The 23,085-nt window shown below is 40.3% G+C and overlaps 1 long non-coding RNA gene across 1 annotated transcript in view; it reads left to right on the forward strand.

Moving 5' to 3' along the window:
• Nucleotides 1–5,929: 5,929 nt before the first annotated feature.
• LOC118315711 overlaps nt 5,930–23,085 on the forward strand; it is a 37,833-nt gene continuing 20,677 nt past the window's right edge. Inside the window, exon 1 of the long non-coding RNA XR_004794918.2 lies at nt 5,930–6,108. This is a non-coding gene — a long non-coding RNA (uncharacterized LOC118315711). The remainder of the gene's footprint in view (nt 6,109–23,085) is intronic.

Here is a 23,085-nt window from a genome sequence, read left to right on the forward strand (position 1 = left end):
AAAGAGGACAATCTTTATTGTCAAGGGACCCAGAGCGAGTCACTGGTATGTGCCTTAAGGGTCTGACTGCAGTCTATTTCATTATCTCTCTGCTGCATGCATGGATTTCCTTTTACCTTTACCCGGCAGCCATTCAATGTTCCATTCACTCAATATTCCACCTATAGAGGTGTTCTGAAGAAATCAATTGACTGCTGTGATGTGGAGTCAATTCTCAATTGTTATATTGAGTGAAACATTTACACTTGGTGCTCTACGTTTTTGTAAATTGATTACTTTTGTCGCAGTTAACATTCTTCATGTATATCATCTAAGCAGAGAGGTCTCAGTGAAATGAAAATATCAACTGATGAATTATTTAAATGTCAAACCTGGAACAACCTGAGTCACTATTTAATACAAAACACAAAGCCATCAAATAATGATAGATCATTTGCGCTTGGCCTGATGACACACCGTACGGTTCACGAACAAATGTATGCAGACTGCAAATACTTTTTGACATTTCTAATAAAGATTGGATTCATTTTGGCAGAGGGGTTGCATCTTTATATAACATGTGAATGACAATTTAATAATAAGAAGATTATGCTCTAATCCTGTTTGCAGATCACTGAGGTCTACCGTGTGACACTGAAGTCTAATCCAGGGGGCTTCTCTAACGATGATCTTACCCCCACAAAAATGATTATAATAATTCTTTGTGCTTTTATAGTGGCTGAGGATATTAAGTTGTTTAAATGCTAATACACTAATGTAGAAACACGTACACAGGCTGACGGGTGATAAATGGCCAAACAGCAACAGCATCATTCAGTAAACACCCACTTGTTTCCATACGCCAGTGAACACAATTGAATGTGCATTGTTAGAAATGTGGAAGCAAATGTTCGAGGAGCAGCCCCTCCCTCATTCTACTCTTGAGCAAGGTAGCGGAAACCCAGCTCTGGTGGAGCTGCCCAGTGGCTAACAGACTAGAATACACTGGTTATACTGGTCGGCTTCCAGATGTGAATGTGTGTGTGTGTGTGTGAGTGCGAGCTTGGCTTGAAACCTCCCTTAAAAATGTGTCTGGTACATACTGGACTCCTGGCAGTGGAATTTTGAGTCCATAATGTCATGAGGTTACACCGGAATATTAAAGGTTACCCATGCAGACAGGTTTGAGTTGGGCGAGAAAAACCTCCATACTTTCCAGCTCCTGGAAGAAGTTTTTACTGTCTTTGGTCTTCACCTCTGGAGCACTAGAGGGCATCCACATACAGTAATGAGTAAAAAACTTTAAGACTCAACTTTTCAGCTGAGAATTTACATCCTGGATCAAATCAGACCCCCCGCCCCCCAGACCAAAGCACATATGATCTGTGTTCCATTGTGAATGAAAAGCGCATGAGTATACTTGATGGATAAGACTTAAGGATCTGTTTGACTTATGAGTTAATTTGTTGGTTTTGGATTTGATGTCTCTTGTTCACTGCGCATTGCATCTGTAGAGGAAAGGTGGCAGGCCTGTATATTGTGAATGCACCTTAACACTCCAGCTGCCAATTTTAGCATCTGAAAAGACAAACAAATAGTCAGAGTAGGTTTATTCAATAACAATACTTAATAAAGACAAGAAATAAAGTAAACATACAGTAGATAAAAACGTTTTGGATTAAGAAATCTAAAGTGTTGGCAGGAGTCTGGATAAAAAGACAGGCACCTGTTGACTGCTGCTTTTTCCTATTCTCACAATTCTCCTCACCCAATTATGCTCTTGAACAGACTGCAGGAGGAGGAGCAACATCATGACATTAGTTTATAACTCCCCTTATTTTTGGGGTTAAAGCCCCATAATGGCATTTTTTAAAATACTGAATTTGACCTGGCTACCCACGTGCTGTGATATGGCATTCTTAAATTGTCAAAATAAGAAAAATAGAAATCCTTTTAATAGTTTTCTGAAAACATAGAATAGATGCTTTAACTGTGGCACACCACCAAGAATATGATGCCAATGATGTTTGTACAGTAATGTAGGAAGGTGTGATGTGTTTGCCGCAGCTTCTGTAGTGACGTGTCGCGGCTCTATATTCGGAGTACGAGCATGAGCAGCTCCTGTTTGCATTGGGATGTGGTGTAAACAGCGGATCTTCCTTGGCTTGTAAATATTGTTTGAGAGCCTGCAGGAGAATTGCCTTTAGCCACATGATCACTTCTATAACAAGCCCCGTAATGGAAATGATCGAGCTTGTGGGTGAAAAATAGTTCTCAATTATGGGAGGAAACCTGACCAGGCTTTTATAAATTACATTCATTGAAATTCCTGATTAAAGATGAGGACATCACCCCTGCAGGTGTTAGCCTAGATGGGCTTGTCATGCATTATGAAATGATGGCACTCTCCTGATTATGTATGATAATATAGCAGTGTTTTCCTGTAATGCTGTCTGCTGCAGTCTTCCCTCCTCTGTTTTCTAATGAACGGCACTTTTTTAGCACCAGAGCAGAAAGTCATAAAAGTATAATTTGACTGCATGCCACCACTCACAACATTTCATGCCACTGCACTCTCCTTTAATTTCATTTGAAAACTTGTAAATGCAAAGAGATGGGACTGGAACAACTCAGCAGGACTATCTACATAACGTCCCCATGCTTTTGATCACATTAAAATTGACACTGGTCTAAATGTCGACACGTTCATCCTAATTCAATCAACATTACATTACATGCATTCACCTAATCATTATTATATGATCTAGTATTTATGGCTTGTCCACAAAGAGCACTGTCCCATTTAATCTTCCACAGCTCATTGTCGTGATAGTTCCCTGACTCGAGCGAGGGCCGTAATGGAGCTCCACACAAGTTTAGTGCAATCACTCGGCTGATATGATATGATTTTTCTTTCCATCAGCCAGACTCAAGGTGTGAAATGCAGAGAACACACAGCTGCAGTGAAGCCACCAATAGACTGAGCTGAATGATAATCAGCTGTGGGGGTTTATTTTTATGTTAAATCGTTAAACCTTATGTGACATATGTAAGTCATGTTTGACTCTTGCATTGCATTTTCATTTCTCACACTTTGCATTATTCATGAAACCACAAATGACAGGCTTGTCGAACACGATCTTACTTGTACAAGATGAAGTATTTGTCTGTAGCAAATTATGATTTTGATTAAAATGTTATGGTTAAAATGAACTGAAAATTATGAGAGATGTTTTCTGTTTGAGACGTCTATTCTACCTGTGTTGCCTCATGGGAATTTTCCAGTCTTGCCACAATGACTAAAAGCCATCATCCCTTTTACTTTAAATACCAAAGGATTTTGTCTCTGTTGTGACAGGGTTGGTTTACAGAAGCCACTCGTCTCTTCTCCATTGTCAGGCTTTGCCATTATTATTCAGGTGTTGGTGTCTCAGAGAATGCTGCTTTCCCCACATACTTGTCCATTACAAGGTGAATACACGTAAGAAAACACTACCTCCCTCTTTTTCTCTTTACGACCACTTTTGCGGCCTATGACAACAACTCGCATTGTTGTTGAACCAAAATCCTCCTTTATTATCGTGGGACAACAGTTCTTTCGGTATAGCACAGCAAATCTTTTTGTCGGTGCATCATTATGGTCAGAGTGCAAGTCTTCAGATGGAGGAGTAAGGTGGTGGATTTTGGCCACATTTACATGCATGTTCAGACAAGTGAGCAGTAAGTAACATTGCATTGCAATACTGTTCCACAAAGTGTGAAGTTGCTTCATCCCTAAGTATATTTATGGAAGTCATTATGTGACGTGGCTCTGTTGCTGTTATCTCTTCTGCATGGTCTCTTCCTTCAATTAAAAAAAAAATACACCTGCAAAAAGTCCATAAGAGCACAGAAGGCTACTACTATTAAATTAAAAGAAACTCCAATGCTGTTCAACTCTGATTATTTTTCCCCCTTAAGGCTGGCATAATATGCTATATATTTTTCAGAGAACTTTGTTACATCAATCTGTGGATATACTGTCAATACATTAAGGGATCAGGTCCTTTTTTGGTTTTGGTATTTCCATGGGAATTGTTGACAACAATAATAATAAATATCACCAGGCTTATGATATAAAGACACTGGGTGTAAGTGGGAAAACACCTTGGACAAGTCACCTGTCCATCAAAGAGCATATACAGAAAGGCCGACAGGCACATTAAATACCTATGGGAAATCTAGTGTCTGTGCTGCAGTTGAGCCGTACGTGTTAATACTTTTGGATGACATCCACATGACAAGGAGACAGTCAGACAAGAGGTCCAGTCAAATGCAGGATATTTTTACACTAGGGCAAAAATACCAACCATTTTACTTGCAATACCAGCAGTAGTCACATCAATCTCAATCAAACTCGCATCTTACAGTGAAATCTGTTACAGGTCTTTGTCCTCAACTCAAATGTCCAACATTTAAACAACAAAAATCCTTTCTCCTCCCCAACGATTTCGGATACTGATGATCAATAATAATTCTGCCTTTTTCTGGAGCAGAAATCCAAATCAAGCTTGATAAACTGAAAATGGCTTTTCACCCCCCTTGGAGATGTATTCAGCAAGTGCTACTAACATTCAACATGGAGATAGGAAATGGTTATCTCTATATACAAATACCAGAAAAAAAACCTTTTTGTAATATGTGTTGCTCTCTCTCAGTCATGGTCCAGGGGGATAGAAGCGTGGTGAATGAATTTTAAAAACTCTACACAGGAGGCAAAAATGACATATTAAATACAGAATAATTTTATGGATGTTGCAATATCTGGAGAGCAAATAGCCAACCTGAACAAGGGTACAGAGCTTCAGTATAATATTCAAGGTGAGACCTCTGCCTAAAGCACTCTCCAACATTTAACAAACAAAACTGACTTGAGAAAATTCTTGGTAATCAATATACAGCTAACGGAGCTACTGGAAATCTTTCAGCCAACAATAGAGGACAAAGAAAGCTTCCTAATGTACAAAACTTTTCTTACCAGGCTTTAATTAGATTTAATTTGACTTCTGAAATATTTACAGAGAGGCCTAAGCTTAATGATCGCCCTAAACCATTAAAAACTTGCAATAGTAAAAATATTTACAAGCAGGTGTAAAACTTTATTAGTGAAAGACTAATTAACAGAAGAGCACTGCATCAAAACTCTACATTATAAAATGAGATTAGATCCCTTTCTCGATTTCAACTTCATATTGACACTCTCCTTTTTTCAGAGAAAAAAATGTTTTAAGTATTAGTAGTAGTTTCTCAAATAAGAAACAGAGGTTTTGACTGTGTCTCTTCTTCTAGGAACATTACTGCCCCTAAAGCTGTTCTCCAATACTACACACACACACTCACTTACACACATTCACACACACACACACACACACACACACTCGCTCCCTCCCTCCCTCACTCACTCACTCACTCACTCACTCACACACACACACACACACACTCGCTCCCTCCCTCCCTCACTCACTCACTCACTCACTCACTCACTCACTCACACACACACACACACACACACACACACACACACACACACACACACACTACCTGAGGAGCCTGATTTAAAACACCTGTTAACCCCATTGATCAGCCATTTGCAGCACATTCAAACCTGTAGATTTACATGATCTGTAAGTCGTGATGACAATGGTTTTAAGAGTTAAACAGTCAACATCTAAACTTTCATAAACTGCACTGAGGCAACTGTCATTTTAAGGAAATGTTACTTTGCGGTTGCGTCCATTTCTTCCCCATTTAAAAAAAATAAACCTGTTTCCTCAAATGCGTGAAACAGCGCCCCTCTGGGTTCTAACGGCATGTAGCTGTCAAAGCCAGTGTGTGGTCACAGAAGGCATTACACCCTTGCCGGCGCGAAGACAGGTGAAATTGACGTCCTCTGATTAGACAACGGCAAGAACGAAACAGTTGCGACGCCGTCGTCGCCGTCATGTCTTTACAAACTGTCAAACTCTGAAGTAAATCATCACAAAGGTAGTCATGGATCAGCCTATTTGATCTCTGTGGGAAAAAAGAAGAGTGGACTTCAAATCAGGTGAGTCACAATGTGGGAAAAAAGAAGAGTGGACTTCAAATCAGGTGAGTCACAATGAACACCCACTACCCTGACTGGTTTCTAATGTCTCTCGATGACGGTGTGTGTGTGTGTGTGTGTGTGTGTGTGTGTGTGTGTGTGTGTGTGTGTGTGTGTGTGTGTGTGTGTGTGTGTGTGTGTGTGTGTGTGTGTGTGTGTGTGTGTGTGTGTGTGTGTGTGTGTGTGTGTGTGTGTGTGTTGAACTCCTTGCAGTGTCTCTGTTGAAGTGTATCATTGCTGTAAAAGTCTCCACTGAACCTGGTTGTGTTGACTTCCTGTCTCTACACAGACACAGTTGCAGGTACAGGTCTGTTTTAAATTATGAGGAACCTGTCAATTTTTTTGCATTACCAACGGGTCGCTCACTCGTGAGCGTGCCTGTTCCCACAGCCCTATGTTCCCACAGAATTTCTAAGAAATTTTTTTTCACTGAAAATTAGGCCCTATGTTCCCACATTTTAAAGATTTTTTTCAAAATTAGGCCCTATGTTCCCACATTTTAAAGATTTTTTTCAAAATTAGGCCCTATGTTCCCACATTTACTTTTTCATGAATTTGTATCAGATTTTATCCCCCTTTCTCCCTAACCCTACCCTAACCCTAACCTTAATTTTGAAAATGTCCTAGAAATGTGGGAACATAAGGCTGACCCCGCTCACTCACCTGTTGACTTTGTGTGGTGCATGAATGAGCCAGTGAAGAAGATCTGCCTTTTGCTTGTGAGAAGCTGCTCATCCATGTGTTCTGCTTTTGAAGCTGTGTTGCGTCCCTAGTCGTTAGCTTTAAGTACTATAATAAAGACGAGACTGTATAAGTTATGTATGTGATTGTTACTTTTTGAGGTGAAGATAAACTTTTAGTTTGGGGAGTGCATTTATTGTTCGGTCTTTTCAGTATTCATTACTGAGCTGAAAGCGTTGTATTTCTGCGTATAATTGTGAGAACATACCCAGAAAACGGGTGTATATGTCATGTATCTGTGATGTGTGGATTGGTTCTCCTCGATGTTGACGCGAGTTGTCTAGAAGTTGATTGGTTTAATGTGGTTTGTTGTAGTCCAATGAGTCATGTTATGATTTTGTTGGTCTTTATACATAATGTCCCACTTTTATACCTAATGACCAGGGTGGCTCGACTTGTGCACCACTCTGCCTACTCCAATTAGCACTGGGGTCATTGTCGTGGCCTCTCTGTAAGAGCGGGCCCTCATCTCTCGCCGTGGTTTAAGGGCTACAACTTGTTGCGAATGTTGTATTTTCCGAACACTGGCGGTCATTCTATTTACAATATTTAGTCCTTGGATCTACATCAGGTAGTTTTAGAATTTTTTTTTTAATCTGATACACCTGTCTATAAGACAACTTTTAATTTCATTGTGATGCCTTTATTTGGCATTTTGTTTCTATTCAAGGTCCATTTAGGTCCATAAAAATAAGCACTTGTCATCTCTTTAGTCTTAACCATAATAAATGTTTTCTCTGGATTTTTTACATGAAGTCATGCAGAGAATGTATTCTAAGGGGATGTGGGGAAGAGGAATTAATCCGATGTACCGCCAAACTCTCTAAACTGAGCCCAAGCGGAGATGCTGTTAATGAAGGGCCACTCAGGTATTCAAACAACTTCCTTCAATCTGTTTAGATTAACAGAAATCAATATTAATTTTCCCTTGGGTTTTGTGTCATAATAGAAAATTGGAAAAACTCAAACACAAACACAAATTTCAATCGAGACACAATGTTGCTAATCTGAAATAACTTAACTATGAAGCTTGTGAAAATGGCTGAGATGCGTCTGTACATTTTGCCAGTTTCTGAGGAGACAAATGCAAATGTTACAACTACTGTTGAATATTTTGCCTTTGTTGTGGATTAATTAGACAAACACTTCAGTGGTAGAGGAAATCAATTCTGTCCATATTGTGAACAGTAATTACCCTCTTGGTTAGATAAGATTATATTCCCCACAGTTTAACTTAAACTGAATCACAACAACAAAGAGGTCACAAAAGGTTAAAGACTCATATTGATTTGAAAGGTAATTAACTTGATTGATTCAAGTACTCTAACCAACAGCAGATGTGCTCAGATAAGACAGGAAACTTATTGTAGACAGGCATTTTACCAGTTAATATACAAAACTGTTCATAATGGACAGACAGGTGGTAAAAGATCCAGTGATACAAACAGGTTTTGGGTGTATCGCTTGAACTGTATCTCCTTTGAACTGTTAACACACAGCGGCTTGTGAGTGTGTGTTTGTGTGTCTCATCATGTTAAATTTTTTTTTTTTACTTGTCTTATTATATATTAATGAATACTGGTGTCGCGTGGTTGTAACATCAACATGTTGACAGCCGTTGAAACCTAGTTGAAACGTTGAATCATGGACCTCCAGAGATCATGAGTCATATTTACAAAAACATCACATCCCATCTTTTGTGAGTTTTATTTCAGAAGCCTCATCATGCATATTTGGTGAAGAAAATATTTTTGGAAGTAAAGTGAGAGTACTTCTGTTGGCACCAGAAATACTAGTCTGTTAAACTAATTATTAATATTTATTTAAGTACACTACCATTAACTGTTGGGTGTGGGATGTGACACAGCCACCTGCCATGGTTTGGCTGTGTTTTTGATCTGGAAAATCAAAATAAGGTTGAATGTCAGCTTCTGCTTTGCTCAGCCCCTCCTTGTACCCAATTTAATTGGCAGTGAAATTACTGTATAGGAACATCCCTAATTGAAATCTTGGAACAGGCAGCTACGTTAAGTGGGGCCCACCATCTTTATTAGCTCTTGGTAAATAGCTATAGTTATACAGTATTCACTATACACTACTAATGTAACCATGTAGCCACCTTCACTGGCTCGAAGCCCTGGGTGAAGTCCTCTACATGGATATGTCAGACAGTCTAGTTGCTGATATCTGTTCATGTCTGTCTCACGTCTGGAGAAAGACCAGGCATCTGTTGTGATGAGCCGTTAGGATTATGTAAGACTTGTGAGGTCCAAACGTTGCTGGTAAGATTGACCTGTTCATCACTGCTTATCGCTTATTTTATTTATTTTTCTTCTTCTTAACCTTACTGAAGATTTCGGGCACAACTGTCTTTGAGAAAAACTATAATGAACTGTGGCTCCATGGTGTAAACCATCGTTCGATATATGGACGAAGATCTTTGAAGATAAAATGAGCAATTGACTAGTTTGTGATGCATTTTGCTTTCTCTGAACCACTGTGTTGTCCATTCAGCATTTCATCAGCACTCCTCTGGCTTGCTGTTGCTACAGGTTGTTTGGCTAACTCCACTTTTTAGCTCTGGATGGTGCCGAGCAAGCAATAAAACTGTTTGAGTACTGATTTAGTCACGTCTATCACTGCGTTTCCTGGCGATTTTGTAAAACCCAAAGCAGCATTCCTCACCAATTACCCAGAGTGTGGCAGCCTGCCACAGTTTTATAATCATAAGAACATAAAAGATCTCTAACGTAGTGTTTTGGGCCACTGCTTCATTGTAAAACTGTGCGCAGCTCATGGATTTGCTCGGTACCTCCTTGCCTCCCTCTCTCTCTCTCTTTGTCATGGTCTGACTGGCCATCGGGAGCCACATCGGTGGACCAGTGGCCCATCATAAAAGATTTTACTGTCACTGACAGCACTCGGCATAACACCGGTAGTTTCTGCTTTGGCTGTGTGCACCTTCCCATGACGGGCATTAAGTTCTCTGCAGGAAGACACATCTCTGCAAAACACCAGCCCTCTCTCTGTGCATGCGCTGGGACTGGGCTCATTGGCCAATTACATTGATCAACCTTCACTGATTGTTCCTAATCCCCCAACTTGTTCCAGGCGCTGTGCTGTAATGATAAACTATTAAAATGTCTGTTAAGAGACTAATGCAACATTTCATTACCCATCACAAAGTGTCTACATTTAGAAACACTGAGGAAAAATAGCATTTTCTACATTTCAGTGTAGGCAGAAATAATGATGTGAAGTCACCATTATTCCCTTGGTTTGCTCAGAAACAAGCAGCTGTTTGTTGACAGTTGGACAATTGTGTCACTATTTAACGTAATGACTGCCTGTATATATTATTTGGCAGAGCATGACATTAGTTTGTCAAGGATCCGTTCCAATTTGAAGCCAGTTACACTAGAGGTATACTGTATATTATCACCACTAAATAGCACACTGTGACAAGTCTGTCCATAGTGTATGCATTTAATAACTTGGTGAAAATATGCTTACACATTGTGCAAGAAAAGACTAAGGCCCTTAAATAAATCAGCAAGCATTGTGCAAAACACAACTGGTAATTTTGTACAGCTGGTGTTTAGTGCATCACAGCAGAAGAGGGTCCACGATCATTCAGATAATTTGTCTCTGTTTTTGGCTGACATATTGGAACAACAGGTAGGACTCCAATTACTCCTCTGCAGTAAAACTGCCTTTAACCTATTAAATTCACCTCATAATGCTTAAGGACAGAGCCACAAAAAAAAAATTGCATTTAGATTCTGCTTCCGTACTAAAGCACATGAACGAGCCTGCCATGGAGAGAGATAATCCAACCCTTTTGTTTCAGCCCAAGTCAGAACTAAGCCATGGGAGCAGACTTCTCTGCCAGAGGATCATCCAATTCTAAACACAAAAACTTCAGCAGAAGGCCTGAATGTAGTGATTGAAATATTTTGCCACTGAATTAATAGAAAAGTAGCTTTTATTTAAAGTAATCAAATTAATATTCATCAATGCCTACTACTGGATATAAAAAAATTTAAAAAATCAATAATGTATGTGTATTTTTTAGGCAGGTGAGAGATTACATTTTCAGACACAGGAAATGTAATTGTTAAAATTCTGAAATTTGATGCAATTTGAAACTTTGAATCAACCCACTCTTTATTTCGTCTTCTTTGCTGCTTTGGTCAACGTGAATTGCCTCATCCTGTTTGAAAGCACAGGTAGACTATATAGTGCTGCAGAAAAGGTAAAAACTCTTTCATTGTTTCTACATCATGGGCCCATTCTGTCCCACTAGGAGGAGATACTCCTTTATTAAATCTATTGATGAAAGCAACTCTCGCATTCAAGTCGAATTGATTGAGCCATTCATTCTCATTAACAGCTCATACTTCTTCAGGCTTCACTGGGACGGAGCGGAGCAGACCATCTGTGAGGCTCAGGGTGGAATCATCAGCACCACCTTTCGAAGGCTTACCACTCTTTTTTTTTTTTTTTTTTTTTTTTTGTTGATAGGCCACAGCTCTGCACTGCTCATTTTATCTGATGCACGGCTCTTTCACTACACACTGAAATCAAAGCAGTGAGAGTTCTTTGTTGTGCAAGTCTCAGATTATTAAAACCTTCATATTACCATATTTACTCAAGCACACTTTGCCTGGATGTCAGATGTGATTTTTTATTTTATTGTCCGAGCTTTATTGCACTGCCTATCTCTCTCATTGCTCTCCGATATCACTGTGATTTGACAGACAATGTATTTGGAAAAAAGATTTGCTTTTTTCAGACAATGTCCCTCCTGCATATTCTACTTTACACACGTGTTCCCTGCTCTTTTTGCCTCCCGGGTCTTCTGAATATGAATAGACAGGATGAATGAAATGATGATATCTGTGTATAGTGAATAGTGCATGTGTCTGAGGGCTAGGGCTGACAACAAATGATTGGGTGCCCCCCCCCCTCATCAAAAGGCTCATTATTCCAGACAATTTCAGTACATTCATTATTTGCAGCGTTTCTTCATTCCTCTGCTTATCCCTTGTGTAAAGGATATCTTTTGCCCGTCTTGCAGTCAGTTAAAATAGTGGCAGATCTATTCATGAGGGCCTTAAAATTTATCTTTCATCCACAGTCAACGAGCCCAGCTCGGAGACTTGCTAATGGGATAATGGTGTTGTAATAACACCTACCCACACAGAAGTGACTCTGTATAATTCTCAGAGATTGAATAACAACGTGTGAAGTAAGTAACTATGAATAGCACATTGTAAATTCTCCATGAAAGGCAGATTTATCTGTAAAAACCTAAAGAGGCCCAAGTTTTTATGGATGCCCTTGCTGAGCCGTGAGGTGCACAACAAAGAGCAACAAATTATGTGGTGAACACATATGAAAGCAAGGTCTACTCTATTCAGTATCTGAAGAGGAATTCTTCAAAACAAAAGTTGGTTATTTGCATGCAAACATGCTTCAGTAATTCAGTGATGGACACTCATTACATTTTTATCATTAGCTATAACCTCACACCCCTCTAATGTCTATATGTTTATGATGCAAAAAGTAAAAACAGAGAGCATTGACTATAGGTTACAAATCACTATTTAAATACTTTGAAAATAACCTAGTATTACTCACGATCAAGTTACACACTTTGTGAACCTTTTTGTGTAAACTGCATCACATTGCACACAAAGCATACTCTGTTATTGTACGATGTTGAAATGAAGGACACAATAATTGGTAGAATCTCAACCATCTTTTCTCTGATGATGGCGAGCTCTCTAAAGGACGTAACATCACTCAAATCTCACATTGAAGGGAGCCCTGATTCTCCTTGTGTTCTGTTTTGTACTGACAGTAGCTCTTCACTTCACAATCTTTGTCAGCAGGCAGTGCCTTAACAACTCCTCCCCTGAGCTTTTTACCTGAAGTAATGCTTGATTAACACATCTCCATTCATTATACCTTTTTAAAACCCTCATTAATTATGCATGCATTCAACATAATTGCAGGCCAATTATAAAGAAAATAATTCACTCAATTACAATAGGTCCTCACTCTGACTTTGTCAGTGGAGCTCAGGCCCTAATTAATTAATGCAGAAAAAATTCAACTATTGACAAGTGGTTAAATAATTTCATATAAATCAGAGTGAAGTGCCCATTTTGCTTGAATCAAATTTCAGGTCCAATTTGCATATTTGACAGATTTTCCAATGCTGTGTGAAATTACAAGAAACTGTCAGTCAAAATGAAATCACAGAGTGTGAATGCTAATCCAGTTGAGTTTGATGGTACAGGTTCTGTTCTCTGTATCGCTCCCAATATAAAAACAGAGCAGCATTCACAGTGAAGATTGTGGCTGAATTCCCCCAGAGGTTTTCCGAGCCGAACCCTCCAGTCACACGTCACTGAGGTATGGAATATACACACTGCAGAGGAGACGCTGCGATCCTATGATTAATATGAAACCAGACAGGAGCAGACTGCAGGTGGTGGTGGAAGGAGAAATGAACACAGCCACAAACAGATGCATATGAGAGTAGCTATAGGCAGCATAAACAATAACAGCAGCGTGTAGCTGTACAGGAAGCAAACAACAGCATGTAGCAACACACGCAGAGGAAGAATTGGATATTTTCTCATTAAATATTGTGACATTCTACAACAACCGAAGATTGTTTGGGTTTGTGAATGGTCACCTTATGTGCATGACTTACAACCACTCATTTTCTTTCCCTTTGAAGTTTTCTGTTTTATCATTTCATGTTGGAAAGAGAAAATTCTTTCGCTTATTTTGGTTGCCTCTTTCATTTTGTCATTGCTGAACATGTTATCTCCAGTGCTGTAGGCATGCTGAAACTCAAATAATGTGGTAGAAGGCCACGAATTTCAGTTACGGCGTACAGTAGCATCAGCCTCATGTCCATGATCACTTTGACCCACTGTGCAGACTTCATTTCCCCAATCCACGTGGCACGTGCCAATGCTGTGTGAGCAGAATTCATTTAAAAAATAAGAGATTGGATACACACAGTCCACATTTTCCAGCATTCTCCATCTGTTGTGCAGTTGTTTGTGTAGCTTCTAAGGCCCCATGTATAATTCTGACAGGTACATTTCCCCATCCCACATGCAGCTGCCAATGAGCCTGTCAGTAAACAAAGGAGGAGTTGGCATATAAGAATGAACAGCTGGTGGGTGCTCATATATCGGCCTGCTGATTTGACAAGGCCTCTGTGGTACATATATGTGCTCGCATAGACACGCTCAACCTCGGCTTTCAGCACCCGCAGGACCTTGAGGCCGCCTTAGTGTCTTAATCCTGAATCTGGGTTCATATCCCCACCACCTGTGTTGACATACTTCCATCCAAAGGGGCGATTTAGGCAAAACACTGCTCAAGCTATAGCATGTAATTGGATGTAGATGGGTAGCGTCAGGCGATAATGACTATGGGCATTATGAGCTAATGTTTCCCAGGTTTTAGGACAAACATGACAGCAGCGATGATGATTTGTCTTCAAAAATGTTTAGTTGCTATCCTAGAAAGCAAAATGAGAAACACAACACAATTTGTAAGTTCTTGTGGGAGATAGTTGTGATTCCTTTTGACCTTGGCCTTACTTGCAGAACTTGTCCTCGGATTCAGGTGAGGCTGTGGCACTTGATTCATTCTGGTGCGGCATAGCAGCGTTCGGGGGACACGGTATACTGGCAGTGGGAATGAATCAAAACAATGAAGTTGTGGGTCATAAAACTGAAACGGTGAGCTGAAAGATACTAAATCTGCTGATGCGACCTTCAGGGTCAGTTGACAATACTCTCTGGTTTTATCACTTGTAGTCTTTGTACGCCTTTGTGATTTGAGTCAGTGTTAATATTGTTTAGTGTAGCTTTAAATTTGACTGTAGTCTGAAGCTGTGACCGATATCAACATCCAAGGAGTAAGTGCGTGAAAGATATGTGGAAATGTCACAATCAATTTCAAATTGAAGCTCAAATCCCGCAGCTCGCAGTATTGCATTGCTTGTTTAAACTCTATATCTCCACCAGTCACCTTCTGCTCCATTTTTTTCTCAGCCAAACACAAACTGTCAAAATCCCTCTGTATTCACTCCAACTGCTGGTCCCGGCCAGGTACACAATCCTGTGATGTCACATTAAAGCTGCGGGAGTCTGGGGATCTGGAAAAGAGATGGGGGAGCAGGAAGTAGGACACATAACAAGAGGGTAAAATCAGCTTAGAAAATTCCCTCAAGGGGCTCTGAAGGTATCTCCACACAAACAGTTGCCACACACTAGCCCACACACACGCTTATTCACACAAACGCAAGGCACAATGGCTTTTGTGATCCATTAGAGGAATAATAAGAGGGGTGTGTGGCAGGGAGAAGACTATAGATCTCAATGCAAATTCTGTCTCCTGACAGAATGAAAAGACTATTCGTTTGGGGAAAGCATGCTGCTGTGGCAATACCGGGCGGCCTCACTGGGGCGAACAAGGAAGACTAGTAAACAAGAATTAAATGACGCCGAGTGTGCGCGGAGGCTGCCAGCATGACATTTCTGCTCTGTGAGATTAATAATGGAGGCGATTACAGGCACCTCGATGGGGACACACAAATGAGACAAAACCCAGGAAGATTATTAGAGGGCTGACAGCCCATGTCAAATAACAGAGAGTCCCAGACAGCTGTTTTGAAATTAATATTTTATGGCCTTCCATCAAAGACAGCAAGAAGGGATGTTGCTACTCCCAACGTGTTTAACTTTCTATCAAGAAATTTGGGATGTATGTGTATTGACAGTATGTCCCGGTTATCATTCTTCCATATGATTTGACAGTGTACTCTAAATGGGGTAAAAAAAGTAAAATTATTTGTGTAACATAAATATGTTATTGGGTTTTTGTAAACCTCATTGCCCAGAGCTGTTGTTTGGACATCAGGAATCACACAAGGCAAGGCAGCAACATCTGAGGGGACAGGGAGGAGGCTACTGTGACAGGCTTGGACTTTCGTCCTTGTAGGGGCAAGGCCATTTTGTGCCAAAAAATTCCAGCACAAAGGCCACTGAGTGAAATAAAAGATTCTTCTTCTTAAGAATAAATAACCTGACTTCCTGATGAGAAAAGAATGACAAGAAAATTAATTACTTATCTGATCTGTTTCATTTCCTTAAAAAACTTCAATTGTGATACAATCCTTGAAAAAAAAATCTACTTCTCATTCAAATTTTCATACTCCATAAATATGTAAATAATTAATTTCAGAAGTAAAACTGCTAGTAGTTAATAGTGAAGTCAAGGTCAAACATTCAACTGTATTTTATTTTTTTGAAAATGCAATAGTCAGTTTATGAGTGTGAGTGTGTAATCTGATCATCATCACTTGAGGATGGAGATGAGTGGAGTAGGGAGGGCTGGCTGAGTAGAGTGTGTGGGTGAAAACGATACCCTGCTCCCGACTCTGCCGGCACGCAGGGTAATGGCAGGTGTAGCTAATCGGTTTCTGACTAGCAACCTAGTAAAAAGCTGTCAAGTGTCAACCTACGTTACATTAAGTGGTTCTAAAAAAGGAGGTTTGATTCAGTTAAGCACTAAATAAGTCAGCTATCTATCAATCAATATCTAGGTGACATCAGTTGCTTAGAAGCATATAGGCCATTCTGTGGTCGGATCTTTTTCTCAGTCGGCCTCTGGTCTTCAGCCTGATGTTGTGACGCTAGTGCACATGTTCACAACCAAGCCAAGCTGCAAGCACTGCTCTCGTTTTACTGGCACTTTTAAAGCAACCCTGAGATTTTGACAGTAGCAGAGACACAAAGGCCACGGTGTCCATAGGGTATACAATGATTTTTCGGGGCATTACAGCCAGAGCGAGAGGCAACGACAGCCATTGTGGCCGCCGTAAAAATTCCTACCCTGGGCAGACATGACTATTATGGGGATACAGGCAGTGAGAATGAATCAAAACAATGAAGTTGTGGGTCATAAAACTGAAACAATGAGCTGAAAGATACTAAATCTGCTGATGGGACCTTCAGGGTCAGTTGACACACTCTTTCTTGGCCAAGTGGGGGTCCTTGACCACGAGCATGGTTTGGGAAGATATTTTACAAAATGAATAATCTATCATCCTGTTCTATAAAGTCATTGGACACAATTGCAGAATTTGCTTTTTACCTGGCTGAAGCGGACTATCATGAACACTGTTAGCATGCCCCATTCATAGTCTTCAAATAAATGTTTTGGTGAGGAATCTTGATGTAAACTGATAGTGGAACAGGATCAAACAGAGGTGGATTGACAAGTGAATTTAATTTGCAAGTTTTAGCTGTTGAATTATGACAGACACATCAGCAGCCATTGCCTTTTCCACTCCACAAAAAAGGTGGGGGGAGTCCCTGTTGATTGACAACTCATAGACCTGTTTTATCTCTTCTCTTGAACAGATAATGCATGTGTGTAAGCTCTGCTCAGGTGTCATGGCACAGCTGGATAACATGTTTGTTTTCCCTACCTTAGGGGACTGGATGTGCATTTGACATACTGTATGCCGCATAGCCAGCTAAACACGCCACCACAGAAAAATGATCGCCTCTTTTGCAACTGTGGCAATTCCCTGTGATAGGGTCTGGTGAAATGTAAGCCATTACGGTCGCATAGCATCCCTGGCATTTGAGCATGAGGCCAAATGTAAATAACTGATGACTGGTGGTGATACACAGTTATGTCAGGCTCCATTGCAGTGTAGCTGGAGGTCATTCAGCCTTGCCAGAATCGTTCATCACCCACTGTACTTGCGTTGTAATGACGGGAGATAGAATTTGTTACTTCTTATTTGTCAAATGCATTTCATTTCACCACACTATGAAGCTAATAATGCATAAAGCCATGCTGCATGCTGTAGATGTGGCAGAGAGTATGAAGCATTACTGCACCAAACAAGATGCTCCTGAGAACTGAAAGGAAATGTGTTGTTTCCTAGCTTTCCTTCAGGATATTTTTACCAACAGCGTCTCCTCTGTTACTAACATCAGCAACATTTCTGTCTGGGGTTAAAAATCTCTGAATTTGTGTAATACAAAGTGTATGAAATTTGTACACAATTTCCATTTTGGCCTTTTTGGGTAAGACAGTTCACAGTATTTCCATGGCCTGCAGTTATTTGAAGAAATTCATTATAGTGGTGTAAACATGTCCACCATTCTCTTAAAATACACAGGTAGACATCACGTTGTTTATTAATGTAGTTAATTTCACTCTTGGTTTCAAACTTGGAAATGGACGACAATGGACAAATTGTAGGGTATTATTTCTTAGGGATATTAGAAAGTAATTATGGTATAATTTGTGTTTCAAACCTATACCCTGGTCATTGTAGATTATTTTCTCTGCTTGACTTGCAGTTGCTCATGAAATTCAGCTTTTCCTGGAAGTGGAAGGTATATTATGGCCTGTGGTTTTTGCAGTGTAGCTCTTTAACTTTCTGACCCTCATCAAAACGGAAGTAGAACAGGATGTTCATCTTTGAAAGAAATATTCAGCTCACAGAATGAATGCAGTGCATTAGTCCAACAATATGACCACACATGAATTGCTATCAGGTCCCCGTGTGTTTCTGATCATCAAAAGAAATATTAGCTAAGCTATTCATCTTCCACTGTTGAATGGAATCTAATATGCCTACAAGACCTTTGTATAATAACAGGAGGTGAGCATGTTCATGGGTGAGGAAGAGGCCGAGGACTGTGCAATAGAAAGAGATATTATGAGGCAGGGCTACAATTCATATGCACGCTACAATATTTCATCAAATAATATTATGTGGAACAGCAAACAATGGCCGTCTTTGCTGTAAAGCCTGTAATGGTACACCTGTTTTTGTTTTGATTTTAGTAGCTGCGTGTTATGTCGATGTTAATGGTGCCACATAAAAACAAAATTGTTTCATATTGGTTGCGAATTGCTCCAGTTTCAGCATCCAGTACAGTTGTAGTTTCCCATTATGTTTATGATATAAAAACCCAAGAGTACGATTGAAAAAGATTAAACAACGAAAAATATAGGAAAGATCTCTCACTATTGTAAAAAGGAGGAAGATAGAATGTAGCCGTTTTTGTGGACTCCCCTTTTTATGTACACTACAGTTGGAAGTCAGTGACATAAGCATCTGCGTAAAATCAAACATACTTTATCAGAGTATCTGAAAGAGTTAATGTCACCAGTTTAATATGTCAATAATCACTTTATGTACCAAATACAGAGTTCTTCAACAAATCATGCAGTGATAGCAGATGCAGTTTTTGTAGACAGCCTGGCTGCTTCATAATGCTGGTGCTCTTCTTTAGAGTCTTTAGTTCAATGCCTGTTTATTTTGAGAAAACACATCGGATAGTCACTAAAAGTCGTTTTAAGTCAGAAATGTTGTGCAGCCTTGTATTAGCTCCTGCCGGCAGTAATCTTCAGTAAGTCCTGCCTGCTGCAGATTTTAGTTCATTGAACACAGCCTCCACTTTTCTTTAAGCATCAATGCGCTGTGATTTATTATTTAACAAGCAAACTGTCTTTGCAACAACATGTAGTCCATATGCCAACCATATGGTGGCTAATGCAGAATTAAAGTTTACTAAAAAATTCTTGATCAGGATAAAATTAAATCATCATCTCCTGAATAATGGAGCGGTAATGAAATGACTCGCAATCTAAATATCAGTCTTGTACATAACGCAGGGACAACAGACTGTTATCTGCAGCTGCATTCTCATTTGGTGAGGAAATTAGGTCATTAGTCACAGTTACCAGCTAAAGATGGCTCATCAGTGCATGACTTATTCATTCAGATGCTCATATTGGCAAATAATAAATTGTCCAGTTTACTAAAAGTGCTGGCCTAAACAAAATCACATGCACTTAAGAAAATTAAAACACCCGACTCTGTTACTATGCTGTGGCTGTGAACACCACTCTCCCTAAAACATGACTAATTCTGCCCTCCAGAAGCAATTTTAATTGATTACACTGCAGCACAGCAGGGCAAGCTCATAACTTTACTTACTTTATGAGATGTCTTTTGTTCTCTTTGTGCTCATATCCCCAGGTGCCTAAAGAGCAGAGGGCACACCTGAGGAGTTTTGAGCTCCACGCTATCCCAGATAATTATTCTCTGAGCAAAAACTAAATCACGGCAGCAGAATACACGAACAGCCACTGATTTAAAGTGAGATTTACATATTGGATAAAAAAAAATGTAAGATCGAATTCCCCAACATTAAATTGTCCATGCACAAACATTGTATATTTATGGCGCAGACCACTTAACCTAGTCCTACTGACAGAAATATAATTATTAGCTGTCACACCCAGCTCATCTAGCTATTGGTGCCCATGCATACAGTAGGTTGCCTGTGACCATAAAGTAATCCACAGGAGACTGAGGTTTTGCAGCCAGTCTGCCATGCAGATGGGATAAAAAAGAGAAAGGGATGACATTGATGTATAGTCTATTTGCTATTGGGAGCACTGGTACATTTTGTGGTGTGTGTTGCTCCCAGCAAGTATTCTACTGCTCCACTTTTTGAATCTGTACTATTAATGTGACTGCGGGGGCTGATATTAAAAACTACTAGCAGTAGAATATCTGTGATGCGCGTGCTGCTCCACATTCCCTCGAAGTGTGACCTTCTCATAAATGTACCGGGGGATATCTTAATAGGTGGATAGAAGAAAATAAAGACAAAGCACATGGATGTAGTTACAGCTTGCTGTGATATGGGATTCTAACCTGTGTGTGTGTGTGTGTGTGTGTGTGTGTGTGTGTGTGTGTGTGTGTGTGTGTGTGTGTGTGTGTGTGTGTGTGTGTGTGTGTGTGTGTGTGTGTGTGTGTGTGTGTGTGTGTGTGTGTGTGTGTGTGTGTGTGTGTGTGTGTGTGTGTGTGTGTGTGTGTGTGTGTGTGTGTGTGTGTGTGTGCGCGTGCGCGTGTGTGTGCGCGCGCGCGCGCAGGCGATACTCAGCTGAGTAGCTCAAGTCACATCTAAGTTTACTTTTTGACACCAAAGGCATCCTCACTCCTCAATCATAGTATTTTTTCATTATAATAGTCAGCACAGTCAAATGGTCTGCAAAGCTCTATAAAATCAGTAGGCATGAATCATAAATCCCGAACAGACTTCTGTAAGCTACTGTAATAAAGTATAATGGTGCTCTCCAGTCTCAAGGTCAGTCACCGTGAGATTCTGCTGTGCAGTCAACTCCATCAACCTCCCTTTTGCAATTCCCTTATTAATCCCTCTGTTGTTCACCAACTTCCTTTGGACAGCGGCGCACCTTGCTGAGCTCCCTTCAAAGGCAACGTAGATCATCATCTTCAGGAGTTGAAACAAGTCTTTTCTTGTGTTGTCAAAAGGATTTGAAATAAAAATGATAAGATAGTAAATTTACATCAAAATGTGGGATGTGTTTAGTTGGAGAACTGATTTCAGTTGTTAACTGAGAACGATGCAAGCTTCAGGTCTGATGTGCGTTTTTTTCCTAGTTTTCCAAGGCATCAGATGAAAAGATGAGATGCAGCAGTCACCATTTACACATTAATAACATAGAAGTTACACATTTGTGAAGGTAGCAAGCAAACACTAACCTGGTCCGGAAATTAAAGCCAATGCAGAATTGCCTGAAATCTGTATTCTCTCCTTCAGCAAAAAGAAGTCTGTTTCCATAGAAGTCTATGAGAAATGATTCTGCTTGTCACTTGATTCCTAACGTCAGTAAACATTTTCATAAGGAGTTTAGGGTAGAATAGACGATAAAGCACGGTATGCAGTGGGAATATAGGTGATTGACAGCTATTACTATCCAATGGGTCCAGGATGCAGGTGTAGGTGCAGTTTACAAGCTCTCAGTCATACACACCCCCTGCTCCTCCAAATATGGTAACTTCTGATCTCAGACAACCAAGATGGCGCTGGTCAAAATGCTAAACTCAAGGCTTCAAAAACAGCAGTTCACCATGTGTGATGTTATGGTGGGTTGCCACTTGGTGGCAAGTAATAGCCTGTCCTAAAGACAAGAGTATTCATATCACAAACACCTTCAAACCAAGCTGCACTTGGTAAGTGGGGCTACAGTAGAGAAGAGCATAACACTCCCTGTAAACGTGACAGGGAAATGTACTCAGTCCTGTCTAAAATAATGATTCCCCACTAGTTGCCATTTTAAAAAATCAGTGTGCTGACATCATGTTATTACACATGATTGAAGCATATTAAAGTTTCCTCTCACTGCCATTTGAGGAGTTTTACATGTGCAAAGTTAGTCGATGCAACTTAAGTAAGTGAACTTATTTGCCACATCTCAGTGATCCAAAAGAAGCACCGTCGACACTATAGTGAGGTCATTACTCACAGGCTGGCTCTCTGCATTCGCTCTGTGCATCATTCCCGGCTGAACTCGCCTGTGGCCAAGCCTGGAAGTAGTAAAGAGCTGCGCTCTGACCAGCCAGGCCTCCTGGCAGGATTCTCATTACTCACAGTGCCAGGTGTCCTGCTACCCAGAATGCAACTGAATAAGCAAACTCTCACGCTTAATGCTGCACCGTATCAACCCTTACAGTGGAAGAAGTGCTCAACATGCTACGATTTAATTAGGCAGCACACTGGGAGCCAATTAAATCAATGAAGAGACAAGTCCAGTGATGAAATTCCTTCATGACGGGACTAAATGGTGAAATACCATGAATCTAAAATGGTAACCATGACTAATGAAAGAGCTCACTTATCACACTGGAGCGTCATGGGAACAGGGAGGGATCAATGTTTACATTATGCAGTTTTTGCCATCAATGACCCAAACTATGTGCAGCCTGCCTTATTCTAATTTGTCCTGGCAGTTTGATAATGAACCAAAAATTTTTTTTCACTTCCCATAGTACAATATAAGATGTCCAACTTGGTGTTTTGCATCATAACTTCATTGTAGAGCTGTGGGCAGCGCTCTTTACCCCCCTGTCACTCTCCGTCTGTTATACAGTCTCACTGACTTTTGCATCACTGGTTCAAATCCTGCTGAGTTGGTGGGCCATCAAACATCCATGAAGGCAGATATGAGCAGGTAGAAGTAACACCCCCCCCCCCCCCCCCCAAAGATATCACCCCAGATTGAATCAATTTCTGTTACACACAGTTGTATAATAATTGTGAGACAAACACTATGCACTGGCTACCAGGCGTTACTTA

This window comes from Scophthalmus maximus, chromosome 7, assembly GCF_022379125.1.
Source record: "Scophthalmus maximus strain ysfricsl-2021 chromosome 7, ASM2237912v1, whole genome shotgun sequence".
NCBI classification, from domain to species: Eukaryota; Metazoa; Chordata; class Actinopteri; order Pleuronectiformes; family Scophthalmidae; genus Scophthalmus; species Scophthalmus maximus.